Raw genomic sequence first — 23,879 nt, 5'->3', positions numbered from 1 at the left:
TGTGGTGTGTCACATGCTGGTTGCAATAAAGTGTGCTAAAATGAAGATACAAAGAGAAGAAAATTAATATTGTTCATTTTGCGTAACAAAACACTGATTTGTCCAAGATGATTCTGAGGAATATTTTCTCTGTGGGTACCACAGATATCAATAAAGGTTAGAAATTGAGACATTTTTCAGTTCTAAATAATTACACTGATTTTTGTTGTTGGGTTTGGTTTTTTTTAACTCATGAAAAAATGCAAATAACTAAAGAGAACTGAACTATTTTGGGGGGGGGGAAATTGCACGTCAAAAAGGTTTAAAAATTCTCATTAGCCTGTGAATCCCCTGAATAAGTATGTAAATTCAGTACCTTCTTCCCCTGACTTATTCTAAGTCTGATTTTACATATGGAGCTGATAAAATTGTCGGTTAAATTTTGTCAAAACCTTGTATTTTAATCATATTTGAAACAGCTGTAATTGATCCCAAGTCATCTATCAGACCTGACAATCGAACCCACATCTTCGTATGTGAGTGGAATCATTTCTCTCTAATGACTCTTCTTATCACACTGTATGCTGTATCTTGTTCCTTCTAGATTGAAAATTTTGGTTTTCTTGGGTTTTTTTTTGTTTGATTTTTTTTTTGCTTTGTTTTGTTTTCTTTTTTGTTTTGGTTTATTCAGAAAATCACAGAATCACAGAATGGTTCAGGTTGGAAGGGACCTTAAAGATCATTGAGATCCAACCCCCCTGCCCTGGGCAGGGACACCTCCCACTAGACCAGGCTGCTCAAAGCCCCATCCAGCCTGGCCTTGAACACCTCCAGGGATGGGGCATCCACAACCTCTCTGGGAAGCCTGTTCCACTGCCTCACCACCCTCACGGTAAAGAATTTCTTCCTGATATCCAATCTAAATCTACCCTCTTTCAGTTTGAGGCCGTTACCCCGTGCCCTATCATTACACTCCCTGATAAAGAGTCCCTCCCCATCCTTCCTGGAGGCCCCCTTCAGGTACTGGAAGGCTGCAAGAAAAGACAGGTGCTAATTCCACATTCACAAAAGAACCTCCCGTGCTTTTCTTACATCTGTGTGAAATAACTTTCAGACACACAAGACCCACAGCAGGTGCTCTTCTTATGCCACGTGAGAAGCACCAGACTACATTCAAAATATAAATGACTGTGTTAAAGCTCACTTTTTTAATTTCAAATTGCCTTTCCATCCTGCTCCTGCCTGACACCAAGGAGCACTTGATCTTCTAGGGGAGACTGTTTAGCAAGGGACTCCACGTGTGCACGTCTAGAGGGATGTCAGAGGCCTCTAAAGGCAACAGCAAACTATTGCCAATCACATGGTTCTGAGGAGAGGAAGAAGAGGCATCCAGGCTATTCAGCAGAGCCTGTGCTGGATGAAGACATTGCAAGACAAAGAAAAGCTTTGAGAATGAGAACATTCTTGTTTTGTCTAATGTTACTACAGCCAAGTATGGGTTTATTTCCATAAACCCCTAAACATGGTCAAGTTAACCTTAGCATGTTTTCTGGTAATGAAATGCTTTCAGACTGCTTTAAAAAACTTCTTAATTCATAATGACGTAACTGAATAAAAGGATTGTCACCTTTCTTTCTTTCCTTGCATCAGCTGGCTTATACTCTGAATGACAGAGATAGCAAGCCTTATAATCCTACTCGATGTAATTTTAAATGCTTTTATTATCCATATAAACACCTATTTTTGTATCCCATTGTGCTTCCATACCACCTACAGTGGTTTTGGCCTGTAGAAAGAACTAATTCTTTTCGCACTTCAATTTTCCTCTCAAATTCATTACTTGTTATCTTATATTTTCATAAAAGTAAACAGCATTTTTGAATGCTGACGATGTTCTTCATACCCTTTACAACTATGGATTCCTTGTCTTTTCACTATCTCACTGAATGGAAGAAATACAGTGCTGCCAACCATTCTACACCTATCTCTTTTTTAAGATGAATATTGATTTTTTTTGTCCTAAAATGGGTATGTATATTAATGTGAATTATATATTGTAGTACCATAATTTCAGTAATTTATATCCTAGTGTTTTATTTTCATCACTGAAATGAAAATGCCCATAAATGCAACACAAATAAAAAAGATAAAAATGCTGAAATAGGCAAGAGCAAAGTGGATTTCAATATTAAGTAATATTTCACTTTTCACATTTTTCACATTTAAGTAATATTTTGACTGCAAAGTATCTTACAGTAATAACTGTTTCTTGTTGTTTCAGACATAATCTTATTCATGGGCTCCTTGTACGTAGCAAAATTCTGCTACTGTGTTCCTCCAGCAAAAGGTCAGTATTAAGATATCAATCGTGAGGTCCCAAGTAGAGTTGGTTAGGGAACTACAATTATCCTTAAAAAAATATGTATGGAAAAAGGCAAAGGAGATGAGTGAGGCCTTTTTCATAATGATTTTCAACGGAAGCAGGGAAAATATTTCAAAATTAAGACAGTATCCCAATATGGGCAATATCCCAATGAAACCAGTAAAATAGAAACCTGAATGTTGATCTCTCACAAGATTTTTTAGTACATAAGTTCAGCCTACAAGGTTCTTTCCTCATAATATTTAATAACTAGCAAGTTTCCCTTTTTAGCTGAAAAAATTCTGAGTCCTGATAATGTTTACAGCTCAGCATTCAGTCCTTGATACAATAAACATATGAAATACATGAATAATATCAGTTAAAAAACATGATAATAATGATATTTGCGTATAGTACCTGGACCTGGTCACACTCCAACTACCTGACTACCTTTCTGGAGCAAGTGCCAATGTCAGATTTTTCTGAAATGTCAAGACTCAACTGTGATAATTGACTAGTTTTTCAAAGGACCTAGGTCCCTGTACCTTCACTTGAAAATGCAGCTTGAACGATGTGCCTTTTGTACTTCGTATAATGATATTGTCCTTGGCAGTAGAGCCTTATTTCTAGGAAATTCCCCCCAAACAACTATAAGCACTTGTAAAAATGTTTATTTTCAGGTTCTAAATGTAATCCTGACCCTTAAAGTGTATTAATAAAATATTTTAACTGTATTTTTAATCCATTGTATAAGATGTTAGTATAAAATGAATCACATATATATCAACTAGAAAAAATAGAGGAATAGCACTTTACTTTATTGGAGGTTTATATCCTTGGAGGTTTATATCCAGTCAAAGCCACAGCCTTACAAATACAAACTTTTCAATGAGATGTGTAAAAAAAATAAATCCAATATACTGATTACAAATGTAAAAAGAAAGCAGAGATCATTTGTAAAACCCTTCTGATGAATTAAGCCAGTTTTGATCCACAATTTAGATGCAATAAATTCATCGGTATTCTTGAAAATGCTTGCCTGCCGTGTATAAAGGAAGAATCTAATCTGAACTGTAATATGCAGATTTAACTCACTGAAAAGGAGCAGAAAGGTGAGAGGAGGCAATCTGATCAAGATGATGCCTTTCTAAATAATGAACATCAAGCAAAGAACCATCACAATTCTGCATGGTTTCCAAACTGCATTAGGAAAAATAGGTCCCCTGAGTTACTGAATTTATTCCCCTGTTATTGCAAAACCTCACATCTTACATAAACAAATCAACCCATCTCAAAAACAGTTAGACTTTCTCTCTCCATCAGTCCTTTAAGAATATTGTTTCAAGAAGCTCACTGGTCTTATATATAGTTCTGAACCTTCTTTTAAATTTCAGTCTAAATGTATGCATATGCAGTTTAAATCTACTAATGTTTAGTACGAAATTATCTAGCCGCTCCAAAAGCTCCTGTCCCTTGGTATTTCTCTCTGGAGTGTTTACAGATGGGAATCATGTCTCTTCCCAGCCCCGTCCAAATAGTCTATTCTATTTTTCGTTCAGAAGACAGCATACTGTCCCTCTTTTTTTTCATCCATTCTAGTTTGAGTTCATCTTTCTCCAACTTCAGTTACTAGAACAGTACATAGTATTTTACAGGAAGTCTCACCAATTCATAGGTCATACTGTTCTTTCTTTCCTATCTAATGGAAAACCAAGATGCATTGAAATGTTGTTTGCAATCATTCCATGGGCAGCTTCATCACTCAGATTCCTCATTTTCTCCTTGCCACTTGCAATTTCTGTGCTACTTATCTTCCAGTTTATAGCAGCAGCTTGTACTAGTACCTGAGTCCTTGGATTTTGAATTTCCGAGCTTCATCCTATCCGTATTACTTAACCTCTCAAAACTCAACTCATTCTTTCTATAAAGTATCTTGATCTTTCTATAATATTAGCATCTGAAGCTTTATACCATCCTAAGCTTCATACCATCACTGAACTCATCAGCACTCTCCTGAAGGTATTATGTGAGCCTAATGACAATATCATGCTTTTAGGCAGTTTTCTACTGGGCTTGCTTCAGCCTGATGCCTGGAAAACTTGCAATGGGCCCAGAACCAAAGTAGGGGGAAGAACTGGCAGTAATGCATGTGAAGGCAAAGAAAATTGCTGTCTTACACGAGCTTTACTTGTGAGAGCAGGACGAGATCTACATACCCTAATAGCTTTTGTGTAGGTGACACGTTACGGCCTACAGAACAGGTGTCACATAGAAGAGATCCCAGAAACTTCTTATACAACCTGATACTTAAATGATTTTCACCTTTGTAAATTCTCATCGTGTTCAAAAAATCAAGTGAATCAGAAGGCAGCAAACTTGATTATCACCAGAACTGGACTTTGAACAGAAACTTTTGGAATTATAAAAGTAAGACTCTTTCTGTGCTAAACAGTCTTGAAAAACGTGAACTGACAACAAAGAATGGAAAGTTATTAGTGCGATACCTTTGTTCAGCTTTCTAAAAGTAAAGTGTCTAATTTAAAGCAGTTATCCTGACTCTCTCTCATAACCAGAGAAAGATAACAAGGGGCAATTAATCTCATTCTAAAATTCATGTCATGCATAGATGGAATAAATTCACCTTTGTCATCCTTATCTCCATTTCCATTGACCCTAGGGTAGGTCCAAATGACTAGCACTGACCAATTAGCTAAACAAGAACTGCAACCATGTATTTTAAAATAATAATTTATTTAAAGATTCTAATATATGAAGCTTCCTATTGTGATACACATACATATAGCATCTGATCCATAGGAAAATACTAAAGGATTACTTTCAAGTTCAGTCATTTGCCCTTGCAACTGTACTTCTAAAATTTTAATAAATGAAACAAGCTGAAGGAACCAAGGAGCTTTGCCTCTCCTCTTGTCCTTCATTTTGCTGGGCACAAGATTTTATTTTCTACCTACAGATTTTTAATTTTTTTTTCAGTGACGAAAAGGGTGATAAGCTTTCTGAGGTAGTTCAAGGGGAGGGGGTGAAGGAGAGGGAATTATTTCAAAGCATCTAAACACTTAACGTTGTCTCATTTTGACATTAATTTTCTTATACATGCAGAGTTAGGCCCCTCACTTCTCTGCAGGAGGTACCAGACAGACAACTTTTCAGAAAAAAAGGTGAGGTTCAACAGGGATCCCGAGACACAGACCAGGAGGGATGGCATTTGCAATGTTTGTTTAAGCAAACGCAGTTTAAAATGGAAGCTATCCAAAATGAAAAGTGAAATGAGATTTTAAGCTAAAACTAAATTATGCATTTTGTTCTTTTTTTCTTTTTTTTCTTTTTTTTTTTTTTTTTTAAATGGAAAATGGATATGATCTTCTTGTAGCGTGGAAAGGCTAATGGTTTTGGTGGAAAATTTTACTTTGTGGAAAGTGTGTTTGGTAGTAAAAATATCCACCTCCCCCTCAAGCAGCACTAATACATAGCTCTGTAGATAACAAAAGCTGTATAGACACGGACAGAACTGAACAACGATGCAAAGAATCGCAACTGGGAAGAGGCTTTGCCATATCAACTACATGAGAGGTTTTATTGCCTCTTTCTCAAAATTATTCAAACGCATAAGTGGACTTGGAAAGCAAATAATCATGGAATTACAAAACTATTAATATTCAGGAAACTTCAACTCCCAGTTAAAAATGAAACATATCAAAATAACATTCTGCTTTACAAGTCAGGGAAATATCTACTATGCTGAAATTTGGTATTCAACTGAATGTTGAGTTATCACTTAAATTACATTGATGAAGGAATTTAAAAAATTCAAACTGAAGTTTCATCTGACTAAAAATTCACAGGCAATTAATTTTTAAGCAATATATCTATATTTCATATGTTGAGATTTCATTCTGCAGCAAAAGAATAACTGCAAGTGCAATGAATAAGTACCAAAAGAATATAAAGGGGGGCAGGTTTTCTCCTTATGAAAAAGGTGTAACATCACTTTTTAAAAACAATCTTTCAGCAAAATATACTTTTTAAGATTAAAGGGATAAGATTTGCAAAATTCTGTGCAAAAAGCACACAATGAAAATACATAACTTCTATTTAAATTCACTATTTTGAATGAGAACATTGTGTATTTTAAAGCAGATGGTTTGCTAAAACACTTTATAAGCTGTTTCATTTAAGTTCCATATACTCTAATATGCAATGCTTTTAAAATAGTATGCACAAATTACATGTCAACACCCCCCCCCAAAAAAAAAAGAGTATATAGTTTCATATGGCCCATTTCCCCCTTTTTATGATACCTATCTCCCTCTCCTAGGAAATAATAAATTAATTTGCTTTTCTCACTCATTTGAGTCATTTGAGAAATTAGATAATAGATTCATTTACAAGCTTCTAAAATGATCTCTTAACCCAGTATGCCACAGTTCCAACTCACTAGCTGAGCTGTGAGGTTGTGTGTCTAAATATCACATGATATTGCTTCTGTTTGATGAATGAATAATCTAATCTGTATAAATAAAAATAATGTCTGAAAAAATCCCTGAGGCTTGATTCTCCCAGGAAGAATTTTAATAACATGAGACAACCATAGACAGCAGACTACACTTTTTTTCCTTTTGCCAGAACTTCCAGTCTAACTTTGTCAGTGGGTTCTATGTTAAAATAATAATAAAAGACATAAAATTACACATGAATGGGAAAGGAATGGAAAGAATTGTATAACTTATATTTATTAATGGCTATTTAACAGATTTTTGATTCAATTTTGTCTTGTTGCATTTATTCCAAGACCCGGGTATTTTTCTCTTCTTTAACTCCTTAACGTGTCACCAGCTGCAAGCATTGTTCCGGACACACGGTGGTGTAAATGAGGTAAAACCAGTATTCCTGCTCACAAAAGACAGGGAACCCCTATTTTTGGCCCAGCCATTGGTGGACTGTGGGAGCCTGGGGAGGGCATGTAGACACCGCAGGATTCTGTTACATGCATCTTTTCTGCCTCAGACTGCGAACGTTGCTATTTAATGAACCTGTCAGCTGCGTGATGAGGGGCCTCCAAAGTTATTATCTCTTCTCTGCAGTTGTTGTCAGTCATGCAATCCATTCACAAAGTGTTTGTGTGCCTTGATTCACGGTTGCAGAACCAAACAACATACTGGGAGTGCTGCGCTGTATTAGCTCTGCTGATGGCTCTTGCCGGGAGCATCAGCTACAGGCAGCTACAGTAGAGTGGAGAACAGGAGAACAGGATCACCAATCAGCTCTTTTATACAGTAACAGAATCCCACATCGCTAACGAGTATTCCTCATTACCGCAAGGCCCTCACATTATGCAAACACAGCACAGGTCTAAGCTTTTACCTACTGCCCTTGGATGAGGACCTGAATGGTTTTTAGATTCTGGTTCTGGAGGACAGAAAGGAGAGAATGGTCAAAAATACCTTCCCAACCTGTAAAGAATTCTTGATAAATATTCCTAAACTGTTTAAACTCAGCTTCTGTTCAGTCTCACCCAACATTTAAAAGCATTATCTTCAGTAGCTGCTACTATGTATTTGCTATTTGCAATGCTCATTCTCTTCCATATGACAACAGTTTTTTCATCTGTATAGGAATGGATTCATTGATTCTGTCTTAATATTAAAAATAATCTCTTTAGGCTCCTGCTTCATGCTCACTGGAGGACTGCAGCCAATTTCCATGCACTTGGCCAAAGGGGACTGTCATCTTCCAATGGAAATTCAACCAGGAATCAAGAAACATTGCCGTACCCCTTGCAAGAGTTACGGTACGTCTGGTGTTTTTACAGTTTCAAAATCCTTTCAAAATCCTTTTCATCCTAACTTTGGCCGGGATTATTAAGAAAATAAACAAAGCGGTTTTTATGTTGAATTATGTCCATGTTTAAAATGGGGACAAGAGTAAAATCCTTGCCCCTCTCCTGTATGTGTTCCCCCAGCCACATTGGAACAAGGATCGACTCCATTTCACAAACACCTCTCACTGACGCGTAGTCCTCTGGCGTACAATGGCAGGTTATTTCATGAGCCACCTGAACTTTTGATCTGACTGTCGAGGCACCAAAGGACAATGTCTAACTAAATATTCGGTCACACTTGGAAGTTAGCGCTAACCTTAACATTTACTCAGAGCATGGTTGTCTGTGATGATAACCATACACACCAAAAATAAGTTAGCACAGATGGTTCTCAAATGACCAAAGATTTGATTGTGCTCAGAAAAGACACCAAACAGTGAACCTGCCGATCGACCATTTGGTTATCTTATTTCTGCAGCGGCAAAGCAATAAGCTCTCCTGTCCATCCCACAGTCATATAGCTGACTTCACTATTAGCTGAATAGCTGAATTCACTATGAATCCAGAGATATTTCTACAATCTGCTCTCTCCACTGCCACTCTGCTGAAAATATCATACAGATACTTTCAAAGAAAGAAAAAAACAGTTTATAATCAAAAATAAAAAGTAAGTTTCCTGCTGCATGGTGTGATGGGTTCGCTTTAATAGTTTTTTATCATGAGATGCAACTGAAGTCATTTGTTTAGCCTAAAAGCTATCATTTGTTTACTATCTCTTTTTCACTAATTACCCCCCAAAGAGTACTGTTGCTTGCAAGAATGCTTTAAGCTGTCATTTTACTTACATGCAGTAATTAAACATTTCCTTTCAATTGCCACAAAATACACAATCTCTTATTATTGTTCTTTTCAATTAGTGTAATTGAGATATTAATTAAGTTATAGAGAATTTTCTGAATAGGATTTGTTTTCTTAGTCTGTTCTTTATCTTGCGCAAATTTTCCTTTTACTGTTTTAAAAAGGGGAGGGAAGGAGCATGACAACCAGGCTCAGTTCCTTCACAGAGGCAATGACAGAACTCTGATTTAATGAAACAACTATCAAAGCCCCAAGGCATGAAAATAACAGCATCTCTTCTCCATGCTACTATAGGTGAAACTGTATCAAGGCTAAGGCAGAATGATTTTCTTTTTTAATGAGAAAAATACTGTACAGATGACAGCTTATTTAAAAATATCAGATATGCTGTAATGGTCTCCTTAAAGTTGCCAGTTTCGAAGTGAAATGTAATACCTATCCAGGCATCTTGTACAATGTTCCTTATCTTTTGAATGCTTTGGATTCCATTTTTTTTTTTTAATGTTTATTTTCAATTTGCTTGTGCCAGTAAAAAAGAATATACATGAAAAGAAGTGCCTGGAGTGGAGGGAGAGGAGGCAGGAGGAGTTATTCCCCACATGCAGTCTGTGGGAAGCGGGGGGTGAGGGAGATCAGCTCCTTTCTGCTTGGTCACTCCTTCAGTTCAGTTCTGGCAACCAGCGGCCATTTTTGCAGCTCAAGGAGCTGTGATGGGGATGTCTGTCCTGAGGCACTGAATGCACAATGCAGCTACCTTTGATGCTGACTCTGAACACAGGGTGACAAGTGTCAGTTGCCTATTTTCATTTGAATGACATTTTTTTAGAGATGTGTGTTGGGTCTGCCTAGCAGAAACAGTGGTTTCCATTGGTGTGGGCTTCACCTCACCCCATTGATCCTGCCATACAGAAACACTGCATAATGCTAAAGTCGGCATGTGCTACAATGCCTTTAGATAAAATGGTATGCTTAGCTGCTAGCATCTGGCCGACAGGAGACCCACCTATTTCAAGAAGCACTTTGAAGTAGTAATTTAGAAAAGGAATACAGAGAAAAGGTATAATTAGATTGAAATTATGTAACTTTATTGTTTAATAGCTGTAATGAAAAGAAGGAGAAAAAAAAGGTTTTATTAGCACCATAATTGTTACATCTGCTTGGTATTGTGCCAAAAGTTATGCTACCAAGCAGCACCAGCACAAGCAAGACAGAAACACTGGCATGATACAGCTGCTGATCCTGGAAATTCTGGCTCTGATAAGACCTAATTATCGCATGCCAGTTCTTTTTGTATTAATTAGTGGAAAATGCCAATTCATCAAAATGAACTTGCTTTTTAAATGGATCCATTTCAAAGACACTTGCATGACAATAAGTTTATCATGCATGGGAAGATCCGTCCAAAGCTAAAGGGGGAGACAAAGAGATTATTCAGTAAACAAAAATGGTTCAGTTGCTCAGTTATACAACATACTGCTTTTTTTGACTTTGATCAGAGACCTGAAACTGGCCTTCCCTCATTTCACAGCAGTGTCCTTATGATGAGGAAGTGGTTCTTCTAGGCTGGGCATCTCTCGTGTCTTTTGTGCTTCACCTAATAAGCACATATCAAGGTAGAGAGAGACAGAAATTTCTCTTGCTCTTCACAGGGATAGAAACAGCAATATAGATGATCACATTTCACCTTGCTTTTCCAACAAAATATAATCACTTACACAGAAACAAGGTGGTGGGAAACACTGACAAAGACTCATCCCATGCATATGCTACTTGTGGGAAAGAAGGGTTTGCAGAAGGCCGTTGGCTGCAATTAATCCACCTCCTCCTAGGGATTTCATGTGTAAACACCTGAGTCAGTGTCAGACAGCTGCAGTACTAAGCTTTTTTTAAGAACTGCAGGAGCTTAGAGGTGACCAGAAAACCTCTGTTCTGGGAAGGTAACCTCATTAATACTATTATTACTTTATGATCTATTGTTTAACACATACAGTCTGAAACCTTCTTGCATATTTTATTTGAGCATACACCTTGTTACTGTGTGAAGCAAAGAGGCCTTCCACTTACAAAGGAGACCTGCAGATTGTAATTTATTTTTTTAGATAATCTAAAATTGTTTGTCAGACTGTTCAAGTCTCCAGCTTCACCTGAATAATCGAGGTTAACACACAATATTCACAATTCTGGTCCTTCTGCACCAACAATTGCAACAGTCTGACAAACTGCTCCTCCTCTTCACGATGCCAGCAGTTGTGTTTCATTCACTCTTAGAAAATATCTGTAATCTTCTCATCTTCTTTTTCTTCTTACCTTGTCTTTATCCAGTCTTGAAATACAAACACTTCAGAGACATCCTTAGGGAAATTAATTTATGGCACCTGGGGGCTTCTCTGATAAATGACAACCCTAACAGTAAAGAAATACCCCAAGGAACATTTTGTACTCCCTTGAAAAGCATCATTTTAGACCTGATGGTTCCCGGGGAACACCTGTGAGCAACAGGATGTAACCTCTTGTATTCTAGAATTATGGAACTTATTCAACAGGTACAGAAGAAGCATAATAAGACTTTTTAAAATTATTAAGTTTTAATAAGACTTAAAGATAATTCTTTAATTAGAATAAAAACCAGAAATAAGAGAGCTAGAGAGACTATCAGGGACAGAAAAGCCAATGGAACACATTTTAAGGCAATTTGTAGCTTTCTTCAAACAAATAGGCTAACAATCCTTGTGATATTTCTGGTTGTGAAGAAATGGTTCAATGCATCAACCATTCAATCATCCAAATGCATCAAATCTTACACGAAGAGGAAGTCTTGTTTTTTATTCTCCAAAAAGACAGACAAAAAGTTCTTAGTAATAGTGGATTACTTCCCACATCTCTATGGAGATTTAACTCTGAAACAAATGATGATACTGTATTTCTGTGCTGATCATTTCTGCAGAAACACCCAGGGAAAGTGTTTTATTCAATATAGCTGGGTTCATCCAAAGGTAAAGTCACAAAGCTGCAACTGCTGAAGGGAAATAATGTAACTTCTGCCAAATAATATCCTTATTTTCTTTTTTTCCTTCTTCCATGACAAGAAGGAAAAATAGAGAGAGCTTTGGAGAAGTGGGTGAAACATCTATAAGATGCTATGAAAAAACGTGAAAGTAGTGAAAGGCTAGCAGAAGGTACTTAAAAAATACAAACAATTCAAAATTAAAGAGACCTAAGGAATACTTATATTTTCTTTGACTTAAAAGAAATCAGATTTATAAAATACATATGTCTTTCCCCTGTATTTTTAGGAGTATTATTTCCCCTGTATTTTTAGGAGTATTTTTAGGAGCACTCTGCTCAGCATACAAAATTTTAGCAAAATTTACTTCGGTTTTAGAGTAGAATTAAAAAGCCTTTGTTTCCATGGCAAGAGAAGCAATTTGCACTACAGTACCACTGGCTGTGACTATGACAGCCTCCAATGGCTATTGTTTCACATGTGTAATCGATAATCCGAGTCCTGAACTAGTACTCTAAGCACCATTACCAGCACTGACAATGGTATCCCATCGAAAGGCTGCAGTGCAGGACCCCAGGGTGAAGCCAACCTGGCACCTGTGCAGCCCCTGCTGAGGGGGCAACACAAAGGCTCCTGGTAGGCATCACAAAGTGTTTGGTTTTGTTTAGAAGAATTTTGTTTTGCTTTGTTTCATTTTGAAAGGGGCTTGTTTTTCTAAGCATGCAACAGTTCACCAGGCCCTATTGCAGTCTTCAAGAGACGTGGTCTAGACCACAAAGCTTCGTGCGATGGCCATGACGTTGTGCAGAAACCTTCCCAAGATCACAGTAGTGCATTCCCTAAAGAGAAAGCAACACCCAGGCTATGCGAAAAACACAGGTACCAAGGTGCTAAGGCAAGGAAAGGCTTTTCATTTGTATTTTGTTTCTCAACCGAATGTGAAAACAGAGACAGAAGAATTGGGAGCGTCTTCATAACAAATCAATATATTTTAAAGCTGCATAGACAGCAAAATACCATTTTGAATAGTCACAATCAAATATAGCACATGGGCTCTGCGACGCCAGTTCCTAAGAACTACAGAAACAGAATATTGCTTCAGCTAAAACTTCAGTGTTATGTAAGAACCTCATTATAAATAATAACTACCTGGGGTAACCTGATCATTTTAAGGGATAAAGCAGCAGCCATGTCAAGTATAGGCTACCATTCCCTTCTGTTTTTCACATCTGATACCAACAATTTCTTAAATTGATGGCCAGCACAGAAGCCCTCTCTGCCACCCAGGGAAGTGGGTAGTATGCTAGAAGTTGTGTATAATGTAAATTATGAAGTTTAAAGTCTGTTTTGCGCAATTTTTGTGTCTTTAGCCCTGGTGTGACATAGAAACCCAGGGCACCCCACTGAGGAATCGCCTTCAGCTGCTGCAGATAGAGACAGCTCATTTTCTCAGCCTGCCACAGGATTGTTCCCTAACTGTACTGCAAATTTAAATGTCACAAGCAATGGGGCATATACCTAATATTAATGGATATGCCACAGTACAAGGCTTTCATTAGTCACTTTTTTTCCCTTTTTCCTGCTTTGTCACATTATTCCATGTAATTACGCCACTGCACCCTCCCTCGGGAAGCTCCCACTTCATTGACATAAGTGGAACAGCCTCCTTCAGAAATGAAAGATTTCTTTCCCTGCCATGGCAAGACTGGTGGAAGGTTTAGATGATCTTTAAACCCTACTGTCTGGTTTCTGAGGAGGGTTTTGAGGCAAAAGAAGACAAATATTCTCTGCCAGATGCAGAGACTGCCTTGGACACAGGCATAGGCATTGGGGGGAAGACTGCCTGACTGAGAAACCATGAAAGAAAATAAAGCTCAGGTAAAACCAAGGAAGAGTTAAGGTTTATGTCTGTCTCAAATAATTTCTGGTTTTGCCACTGTTTGGCAAGGTTACACTGTTCTTTGCTATCTTCCCCAAATCATGAACTCTTACAGAATGAGAGCCAGTTTCTTAAATATTGTGCAAACAGAACTTCAAACCACAATCTTTCAGCAATAATTAATTATATTGTCATTTACTGAGTTACATATGCTAGTGGTTTTATTGTGCCATTGCTTTTCAGTCAGTTATTCACTGATTTTTATAGTTTTTCTTTAAAACCAATGGCCCAATATATTCCATTAGAGTTTTTAATCTTTTCCCCTTTTTATAGTAGTTCATTTACTTCCTTTCATATTTTTTTTCTAATAAAACTGTTTGAACAGTAAATACTGTTGTCTGCCTTACGGGTGCACCTGATGGAGCAGGGATTATCTGCTGCTATCCTGTCTCTGCCCAGGCAACCCAAAACCTTGCGGCCAGCTGACCCGGTGATGTGAGATGGTGTCAAGGTAATTATTACCCTTGATGGTTCTCACTTTCGGTCTCTTCTGTTATTTTATCTGCACTGTCCACTTACAGAAGCTGTTGATGCTCAAAGTAAGCGGGAGAAATGCAGGTAGAAATAAAAGGCTTGTCTCTGTCTCTTTGCCCAAAAATCAGAGGGCACGCCAAAACATTTCCAAATTTCTTCCAGATAAGGTCATGTCATATACTGCCCAATGGGAGGCTCTTCTCAGCAGATGAATTCAAGGGCCATCAACAAATCCCTCATTATATGCTCCTATGTCTATCACAGTTCTTCTCCCCAAAAAAGCCAACAGCCTCTGCCCCCGGTGCAGTCCCAGTTCTTTCCGCTCTTCATCCCTCCCCGTCTCCCACTTCACGTATCCTTGGGCTCCTGCTACTTCCAGCTGCTTTTTTCCTTGCAGGCATACTATAGGAAGAAGTCACAGATGCCTTTCTACTACCTCTGTTATATTGATTGGTCATCTTTTGCGGCTTGCTGCCTCAATTTTCCTTTGTGTTACCCTTTTGGGATGCCTCTGGTGAGAGTGGTACTGCTGATTGAGGCGAGACCATGTCCATCTTCTGAAGCTGCCTCACGCTGCCCAAACGAGGGCCAAAAAACCCCTGATGCTGTGCAGGAGTGAAGCAGCAACAAAGAGATATAGACTCTTCTGCCAGGTGATTCTGTGATTCCGTGATTGCTTGCTCCTCTTACTTGCTTACATTCTCTACAAAGTCAGGGGAAAAGAAAGGCCTATGCTAAAAAAAAAAATGTTGAAAAAGGAAAAAGGATAGGGAGGCATCTTAATTAGAGGAATTAACTCCATTAAGCTCTGGTTGCTATCTCCTATCAAATGTCTAATAAGAAACACCCAAAGACTTGCCTTCACTTTTCATTTAAAAATTGCTCAGTATTTTCTTCAAAACTTTATAAAATTATTTTTACATTTACATCAAATTCTGCAGTGAATAAAGACGTTCAGCCAGCTCTGCCTGAATATATACAGGCATCCAGCACTGCCCATAACACAAGGCAGCTGTTGAACAATATTTTCTCTAGAAGGACATCATACAGGTGTGAAAATGATATTTTTCTGACCCAAAACTGTACAATGTGAGCCCATAGTATTGTGCATTTTTATGAAAAGATCTGCTTTCATTATGATTACAGTAAATAATTAGTGTTTAGAAAAATGTGCTCTAAAGATTTTGTTGATTTTTTTTTTTTTGGTTGCAGAAATCTGCTGGAAAAGGTAAGTCTAGTGCATTTTATGAAAACACATGGAGATAAAAGCATTTTACTTCTATATTCATTACTGAGTCTCTGTTCTAATAGAGGTTTCTTGAATTACTGTTAGTAGCCACTAGGACAAAACTCAATTTAGCATACAATACATACAGTAGAATACTAAGGACTGTTTGTAACATTATTTTGCAGAGAAAAGGTTTCAGTCCTACTGCTATCCTCTGCACTCCAAAGCCTTTACAAATCTATATTGCATGTCTTAGTTATACAAATTATTCTGTTTTAAAGCAGACATGCTTTAATTACTTAAACCTCAAGAAGCAGGGAGACGTCAGGAGGGAATTACGATTTAAAAGTCAAGATAAAAATAATCAATCTTTTATTCTTCCCTTCCTCCCTAACAAGGTAAAGGAAAAAAAAAATCTGCACAGCATGGATCATTTTCTCACTCATAATATTATGTTAGATAATATTGAGTGCTATTCCCTTCTACACATACAGGACACAAGCAAAATCATTCTAGTATAACTGGGATAATTGCTACCAGTTATACCTATCTGGTGTGAATCACATAGTTTTCTCTTGCTAAAAGGTAATTTGTGCTACATTTGAACAGAGATTTTGAAAAACAAAAGTTAGTTCCTTGTTGTTTGTTTCCTTAAAAAAATACAAATAATCTATTTAATTTGTAACCCCATGATAATTACTGTGAAAAGAAAGCAGATTGTGTGTAAAATCTGGCTCTGGTATAACTTCATGCCTTCACAGATAATTTTATATAGTCATCATGAACATGGCTGAAATCGTAATGAGCTTGCTCTGCAATTTCATATGGAAAACTGTTAGAAACCTAATCCATAATGCAAGACAGCAGAACACTTTATAGGAAAATTAGCCACAACACAGCAATAAATCAAAGTAAGTCCCATCTGTCATTTTAGAAGCAGTGGAAGTCTATTACAGTTTGGCACAGGTGTGATGCAGCCGGGTGGAGAGCACTTGGCTTGCACAGTACCTGCTGTACTGTGAGGAACCAATCACCTTTTTAGAGAGGCAAGGCAAAAGTAGCCAGCCCAATTACCCCAGCAAGATTGACTGTAACGAGAAGTTGAAACACAATAATGAAGGAGCAGCACAAAGGAGGAGAGCAGTCTTGTGAGAACGTTCTGACCGATTTATATTCCTCTCCTAAAGTCTTACCCTCGAACTGAGCGTACTGTTCAGTTCCACTTCAAAAGAAAAAAAAACATGTTTATTTTGTTATCGCTGTATTTTTAAAGGTGAGTAACTTCTTTTTTTTGATGATGAGGAGAGGGGGAGCAGTTTTTGTCCTTACCTGTTCCAATAGTATCTGTTCTTTCCCATTTCGAAACTTTGGAAGATCAAGGTCAAATTAAATATCACAACTATGTGCAGCAAAAATTCAGGTGATTTTAATGAGCACAAATTGATAAAGGTGAGCTTACAGAAACAGAAAGTAAGCAATGCAAGTAGAGGCCCTGTCCTGACACAACAAAAATGTTCATGTTCAATGAGTAAGTCTCTATACCACCCACACTGGCTCTCGTGGCTGTATTTACATATTCATTTATACATCAGAGGGTTGAGTCCATGACGTTCTTAATTATGTATCAAAATATTTAAAAGAATGCATAAAAATAAAAGAATTAATATATCTACAAGTCCTTTTATGTGCGTGTTCTTTTAAATGAGAGTCTGCACCCTACGAAAGAATATCTGAAAAGTTTTTTCTGAGCTGCAGATGTGCATTTTTTCCCTTTCAGAATGTTTCGTAATTCAGTAATACCAAATATCTTTTAATAACTTGCTTTATTCTAAGAAATCTCAGCACTTTCTACAAGGATCAATAAGGCTCACAGTAGACAGGAATACTGCATTTATCCATTTAGCAGTCTGTCACCTGATGTTTGCAAAAACAGCATAAGATGATAAGATGATTCAGAAATAATCCAAAAGTCAAGATTTGCAGACCCATTTCTAACTAGAAGACACCCTGGACTTCCAAATAAAATCACAAAACCAAGGATAATAACTGCCAGAAAAAGATATCCACAGATCCTGTCTCAGGCAATGACTGTCATTTATGCCTAAATATTTAGGGAATAATGAATTTTCTACTTCACAATGCTACAATGACTATAATGCTTTTTGCACAGTCAATACTCAGTCCCGAAGGTCCAAGACTGTACAAAAAACATTTAGCCACTTTTGTACATGCAACATACTTCAAAACTTGTTTACTATTTAAAATACTGTGCTGTGGCAAAGATAAATAGGATATGTATCTGTGCAAGCTGATGAGATTTTTATAAGAACTTGCAAAACTACAGGCCGATAGTGACAAGATCTTTGCTTTATTTCCCTTTCTTTTTCCTTGTGAATAGATTTAATTCTAGGATAAAGTATACCATCCCTCATGCTCCAAAATAAGTAATTCCTTTGGGGTGGCACGTATACTGTAGCACAGCTGCACGGAAAAGATAAGATTTATCTGCCAAGTGGCTCATCTTCTCCATCAATCTGATCATGACATGACCTATTGCTAGAATTATGCTGTATGAGTGAAAATGGACTATTGCTAAGTAAAGAGAAGGAGTTGAGACCAGTCACAGAACATTTTTGTGTTACACTATTTTCAGGCTTTCTAAAAACCACCAGCAGCATCAGAAAACCAAGAGGTCCATTTAAAAAAAAATGTGAACACCATGAAAAGGTACTAAACTTAGAAATCAGTAATACATGAGAAACTTTGCTGCTCAGATCAGATCAGATTCAGGAATCACATGCTAAAACTCCAGTATTGCAAGTTCAGCTGCGTATCTAAAATACAAGTTCTGCAATTTGTATTTTGAACACCTGTCCAGTTTAAGCAAAAAGAGCCAGAGCAACTAGATTTTCAAAGATTTTTATCAATGGTATATATAATATGTAGGCAATGGAAACTCTTCTTTATCTGTTTCACTCTATCTCAACTGACTCTGGACTCCAGCAAGGGCAAACTGACAAAAAAATATATTTACATTTACACGTATATGGATATTTATATTTAGTTTAATAAAAAACATACCAAAAGCTGGTACAAGCCTAGTGAAAGAGTGATGTGGTCCTAAGTTTGCTGTAGCTCTTCCTTTCCTATGTATTTCCATCGTGACCAGATGATTTCCTACACTCCTGTGGAAATACGCATGTCCCTGATACTTACAGATGAGATACTTACAGATACATAAGATTTTCCAGAAAAGTTTTCTAGGCACCAAAGTAGTACTAACAAGCATACCGAGAACTTGGTATCTGCCTTGTTCCACCTTCAGTTTAACCACAAAGTCCTTGAAACTTAGGAAAACATGGAAAAGCCACCTCCTATTCCTCTTATGAAAATGCAGAGGCATCATTAGCTGAATGAGTGGCTACCAAGTTTTGAGATGCTGCCCTCTATATGACCAGCTGGAGGGCATGGAGCTCTGCCTGGGAATGGATGAAGAGCCGACTGAGAGTTTATGGGTCAGGATTTAAGGGAAGGCAGGGACAGATGATGTTACAGTGAGGGCCTGCTTCCGGCCACCCGACAAGGAAGACCAAGTGGATGGTGACCTCTACAGACAGATAGGAGCAGCCTCATGTTCACAAGTCCTGTTCCTCATGGGCGACTTCAGCCACCCCTGTCTCTGTTGGAGGGACAACACAGCAGGGCATAAGCAATCCAGGAGGTTCCTGGAACGCGTCAATGATAACTTCCTTCTCCAAGTGATAAAGCAGCCAATAAGGAGAGAATGCCGGACCTGGTTCTCACCAAAGAGAAGGGGCTGGTGGGAAATGTGAAGCTCAAGGGCAGCCTTGGCTGCAGTGACCATGAAACGGTGGAGTTTAGGATCCTTAGGGCAGCAAGGAGGGTGCACAGCAAGCTCACCACCCTGGACTTCATGAGAGCAGACTCTGGCCTTCTCAGGGATCTGCGCAGCAGAGTGCCATGGGATAAAGGCCTGGAGGGGCCCAAGAAAGCTGGATCACCTCCTCAGGCTCAGGAGGGATGCATCTCAACAAAGAAGAAGTCAGGCAAAAACGCCAGCAGACCTGCATGGATGAACAAGGAGCTCCTGGACAAACTCAATCACAAAAAGGAAGCCTACAGAGGGTGGAAGCAAGGACGAGTAGCTTGGCAGGAATACAGAGAAATTGTCCAAGCAGCCAGGGATTAGGTTAGGAAAGCTGGAGCCCTGATAGGATTAAGTCTGGCCAGGGACGTCAAGGACAACAAGAAAAGCATCTACTGGCAGGTCAGTAGTAAAAAGAAGACTAGGGAAAATATGGTCTCTCTCCAAAAGGAAACAGGAGACCTAGTTACCTGGGAAATGGAGAAGGCTGAGATGACTTTTTTGCCTCAGTGTTCACCAGCAAGTGCTCTAGCCACACCAGCCAAGTCACAGAAGGCAAAGGCAGGGACTGCGAGAATGAAGAACTGCCTGCTGCAGGAGAAGACCAGGTTCAACACCATCTGAGGAACCCAAAGATGCACAAATCTGTGGGACCTGATGACACACACCCACAGGTCCTGATGGAACTGGCAGATGAAATTGCTAAGGCACTACCCATCATATCTGAGAAGTCATGGCAGTCTGGTGAAGTTCCCACTGACCAGTAAAGGGGAAAAATAACCCTCGTTTTTAAAAAGAGAAAAAGCAAGACACGAGGAACTATAGGCCAGTCAGTCCCACCTTTGTGGCCAGCAAGATCATGGAGTAGATCCTCCCAGAAACTCTGCTGAGGCATATGGAAAATAAGGTGGTGACAGTCAACATAGCTTCACTAAAGGCAAATCATGTCTGACAAATTTCCTGGCCTTCTATGACGGGGTTACAGCATTGGTGAATAAGGGAAGAGCAACTGATATCACCTACCTGGACTTGTGCAAAACATTTGACATTGTCTTATGCAACATCCCGGACTCTAAATTGGAGAGACATGAATTTGACAGATGGACCACTCAGTGGATAAGGAATTGACTGGATGGTTGCACTCAAAGAGTTGCAGTCAATGGCTCTACGTCCAAGTGGAGACCAGTAACAAATGGAGTTCCTCAGGTACCAGAAAGGGAAATGGAAACACACTTTGGGCACTGCTGTCCCAAAGATGCCCCTGAGAACTTGCTGCCTCTTGCAAGTGCCTGTCAAGTGTCTCTCCATGGGTTACACAGACAATTTAGATATTCAAACTGGAGCTGTGAGGGGCAGACTCAGAAAGTTGGTGCAAGGCCTCATGCTGCAAAATCTAAAGCTACCCTCCTGCCATAACTCTGTTATTCATTTGTAAACGTTTCTTTGGATGCTTCAGAAATGAACAATGAGTAATCTGTGCTTCAAATCCCAATGCTGTCTATATAAAAATAAACAATGCAAATAAGTTGCTTTCAAATTATCTTCATATGCAATTACTGCTTTTTCTCTGTAGAAAAGTACACTTAGGTCCATTTCTCCGTTTGAACTAGGCTGATTTAACTGAAGATGTGCTAAAAGACCATAAATTAAGAGATAAGATAAAAGGAGAGTATGGGGTTAGAAGGAGATGTCCTTTGGGACATTTTAAATTGATGTGAAGCCCAGAACTCTTTCACAGCTTTCATAATGATTTAACCTATCTTCCCATGACTGGGACAGCATCCACTATATGAAGAAACTTGTAATTTTTTTTCCACTTCCTATAATATGGTTGAATTAAATATATTTTATGCCTCTTCACTACTTGCAATTGGTGAAATTGCTTTGATCGTTTTTTCTATTTTTGAAACCTTGTGTGGTTTTTTTGTTGCTTACCAATAGAGAAAAATCAAACTATACAAAATGATAGCATAATGAAAATGGACCTAACAGCTGTCATTTTATCAAAACAATTTAAAAATCTTTATCCTTTGAGACAATCTGTACGCTACTTCAAATCTTGCCTCTATTGGCTTGTTGTGACTTTGTTCCCAGATATTTTATGCCTACAACAGACTGGAACAGAGGAAATATTAACCTGTCTTCAATCAAGATTATTCAATGACATCCATGACATTAGGTGAACATCTTCCTATTAAAAACTGCCAACATCTAATAGAAGAAATATTTAACTAATGATCTTCACCTCCTTGTCAAGTGATTGTTCATTCGGCTGCTTTGTTTCACATTGGTTTGTTAAGAAGTTCTGCATATGCATTTCTGGTTCTTTCAAATAAATGCCTTTGCAAAGGCACACATCTTTGAGAAGTGGTGATTTCCTAGATATCAGAAAATGTCAAAGGTGTAATCACTTAAAATATTACTTTTATTTACTTCTGCATTCCTCTTTGACTTATACCAAAGATGGGAAGGAGAGTGCTAAGATGCCACTGATTCATTGATTTATTCAGTTCTTTTGTATCTCCTTTTTACAAGGTAGAACAGCCTGTCAGACTTTCAGGGAATATGGATTGAGTATCTGGCTTTGGACATGTCTTTCTCCTTTGTCAGGTATTGGCCCTTCACTCACTGATACCAAGATCTGATGTATGTATTCAATCTGGGAGGTATTTCTTCTCTGAGAACAGTTTCGCTCACTTCAGCAGAAAAAGATCTGAACTTCTTTAAAGTCACCAGAATGTACCAATGTGTCCTTTTTTGCAGCATTTCTTTGTAGGTGATTTTATTCTCTACCTTCTACATTTGACAGCTTATAATCACTCTTAATTTCCTCTGATAAATGATGTCTTTGGCCCATAACAGTAAACATGTGGAGCAATATTTGCTTTCTTACCATACTTTGATTTCTCTCAGCATGCAATGCTTGGCACAGGTCAAATTCCTAGCTGGTGCTCTTAGATGGTGTTTGACATATTTGGCTTAATGAAAGCTTTCTCTTGTCTTCCTGTGTTTATTTCTTCCATTTTGAATTATGCCTGTTCTAGTTTTGGGCTTTGGAAGGCTCTGAATGAGGAAGATGCGGTGATTTCAGCAAATACGTCACTGTGTGGGCTTTCTTGCTTGCAAACTTCTGTTTTAAACAGTTGTGAGATTAACGTGTCAGTCACTGGCTAATTCTTCTGTTACTGGATTTACAGCTCATCCCTTACCTTTCCCTGTCTCTGACATATTGACCCTGTGGTCTTGTTACAACTCAAGCTTAACAAAACTGAATGTAAACTCTTTTTCTCCCATACACTCTCATTTCCTCCCTCTTCGACTACTTGTAAAGAAAACACCCCAATCCTTCCTACTTGGATCTTTTTTGGGCTTTTCCCTTTTTCTTGCACAGCAAACTCAGGCTATTCCTCTTCATCTTCAGGAGATGCCAGGGTCACCCTCTTCTCCACATCCTCTCTGCCAGGTTTCTCTCCCAGGCTTGTGTTCCATCACACCAGGATTTCTGCCCAGTTTGCTTTTCTGGACTTTCTCGTGGACATATGCCAAATACTATTGCTCAGGCTGTGTTTCTTATTTGCTGATGTGAACTCTCTGATTTCACTATTTTTCTCAGCTGACCTCTTTCCTGGCATGGCCTCTCCAGCTTCCCATTTATTATAATAACTGGTTTTGGCTTCTTTTAAGCACCTCAGTAACACTACACATCCTTATTGTCCCTTGCTGAGGATCATTCTGATCCTTTCTTCCTTGTGCCACCATACCTATCATCATCTACTGGTTTCATAGCTTCACCCACACTTGCCCCTGACTTTTATTACAAAAGTAACAGTGTTAATTAGTACTCATACCAGAAAATTCACACTCTGAACCCATTTATGTCTTTTTAATTCCAACCATACCTAAAAGGAATCAAACAACCTTTTTCTTCCTGTTTCATAAAGAACTCTCCTCCACTAAACTCTCTTCTTTTCTACCCTTTGGCCACCGTTCTGTTCCTTTTGTCCTTGGAGAGGACCTAACAGGTCATGGATTAGCATGTAAACAATATCATTATTAAGCAAACAAAGGCCTCTGCTGAGCACTTCTCTGAGCTAGTTCCAAACAAAAACGGATTGATTTGGTCCAATCTTCATTTAAAAGCCATTCTTTTGACATGTTCAAGGTTATCCCTAAACTGCAATCCAAAGGAATGACAGAAAATTGTAGAGACCTGCCCAAGCTACTGAGCTCCAGGCCCTTGTTCAAGCTACCTAGATCAAGTACCTACAGAGTGTAGCACAGGGGTACAAAGCACAGTCTGAACCAGGGGA

The 23,879-nt window shown here is 38.4% G+C and overlaps 1 protein-coding gene across 1 annotated transcript in view; it reads right to left on the bottom strand.

Moving 5' to 3' along the window:
- Positions 1–23,879, bottom strand: part of HCN1 (hyperpolarization activated cyclic nucleotide gated potassium channel 1) — a 202,087-nt gene that overhangs the window by 45,914 nt on the left and 132,294 nt on the right. The gene's annotated exons all lie outside the window — the stretch shown is intronic.

This window comes from Rissa tridactyla, chromosome Z (genome assembly GCF_028500815.1).
Source record: "Rissa tridactyla isolate bRisTri1 chromosome Z, bRisTri1.patW.cur.20221130, whole genome shotgun sequence".
NCBI classification, from domain to species: Eukaryota; Metazoa; Chordata; class Aves; order Charadriiformes; family Laridae; genus Rissa; species Rissa tridactyla.
This window is presented reverse-complemented; position numbering and strand designations above follow the sequence as displayed.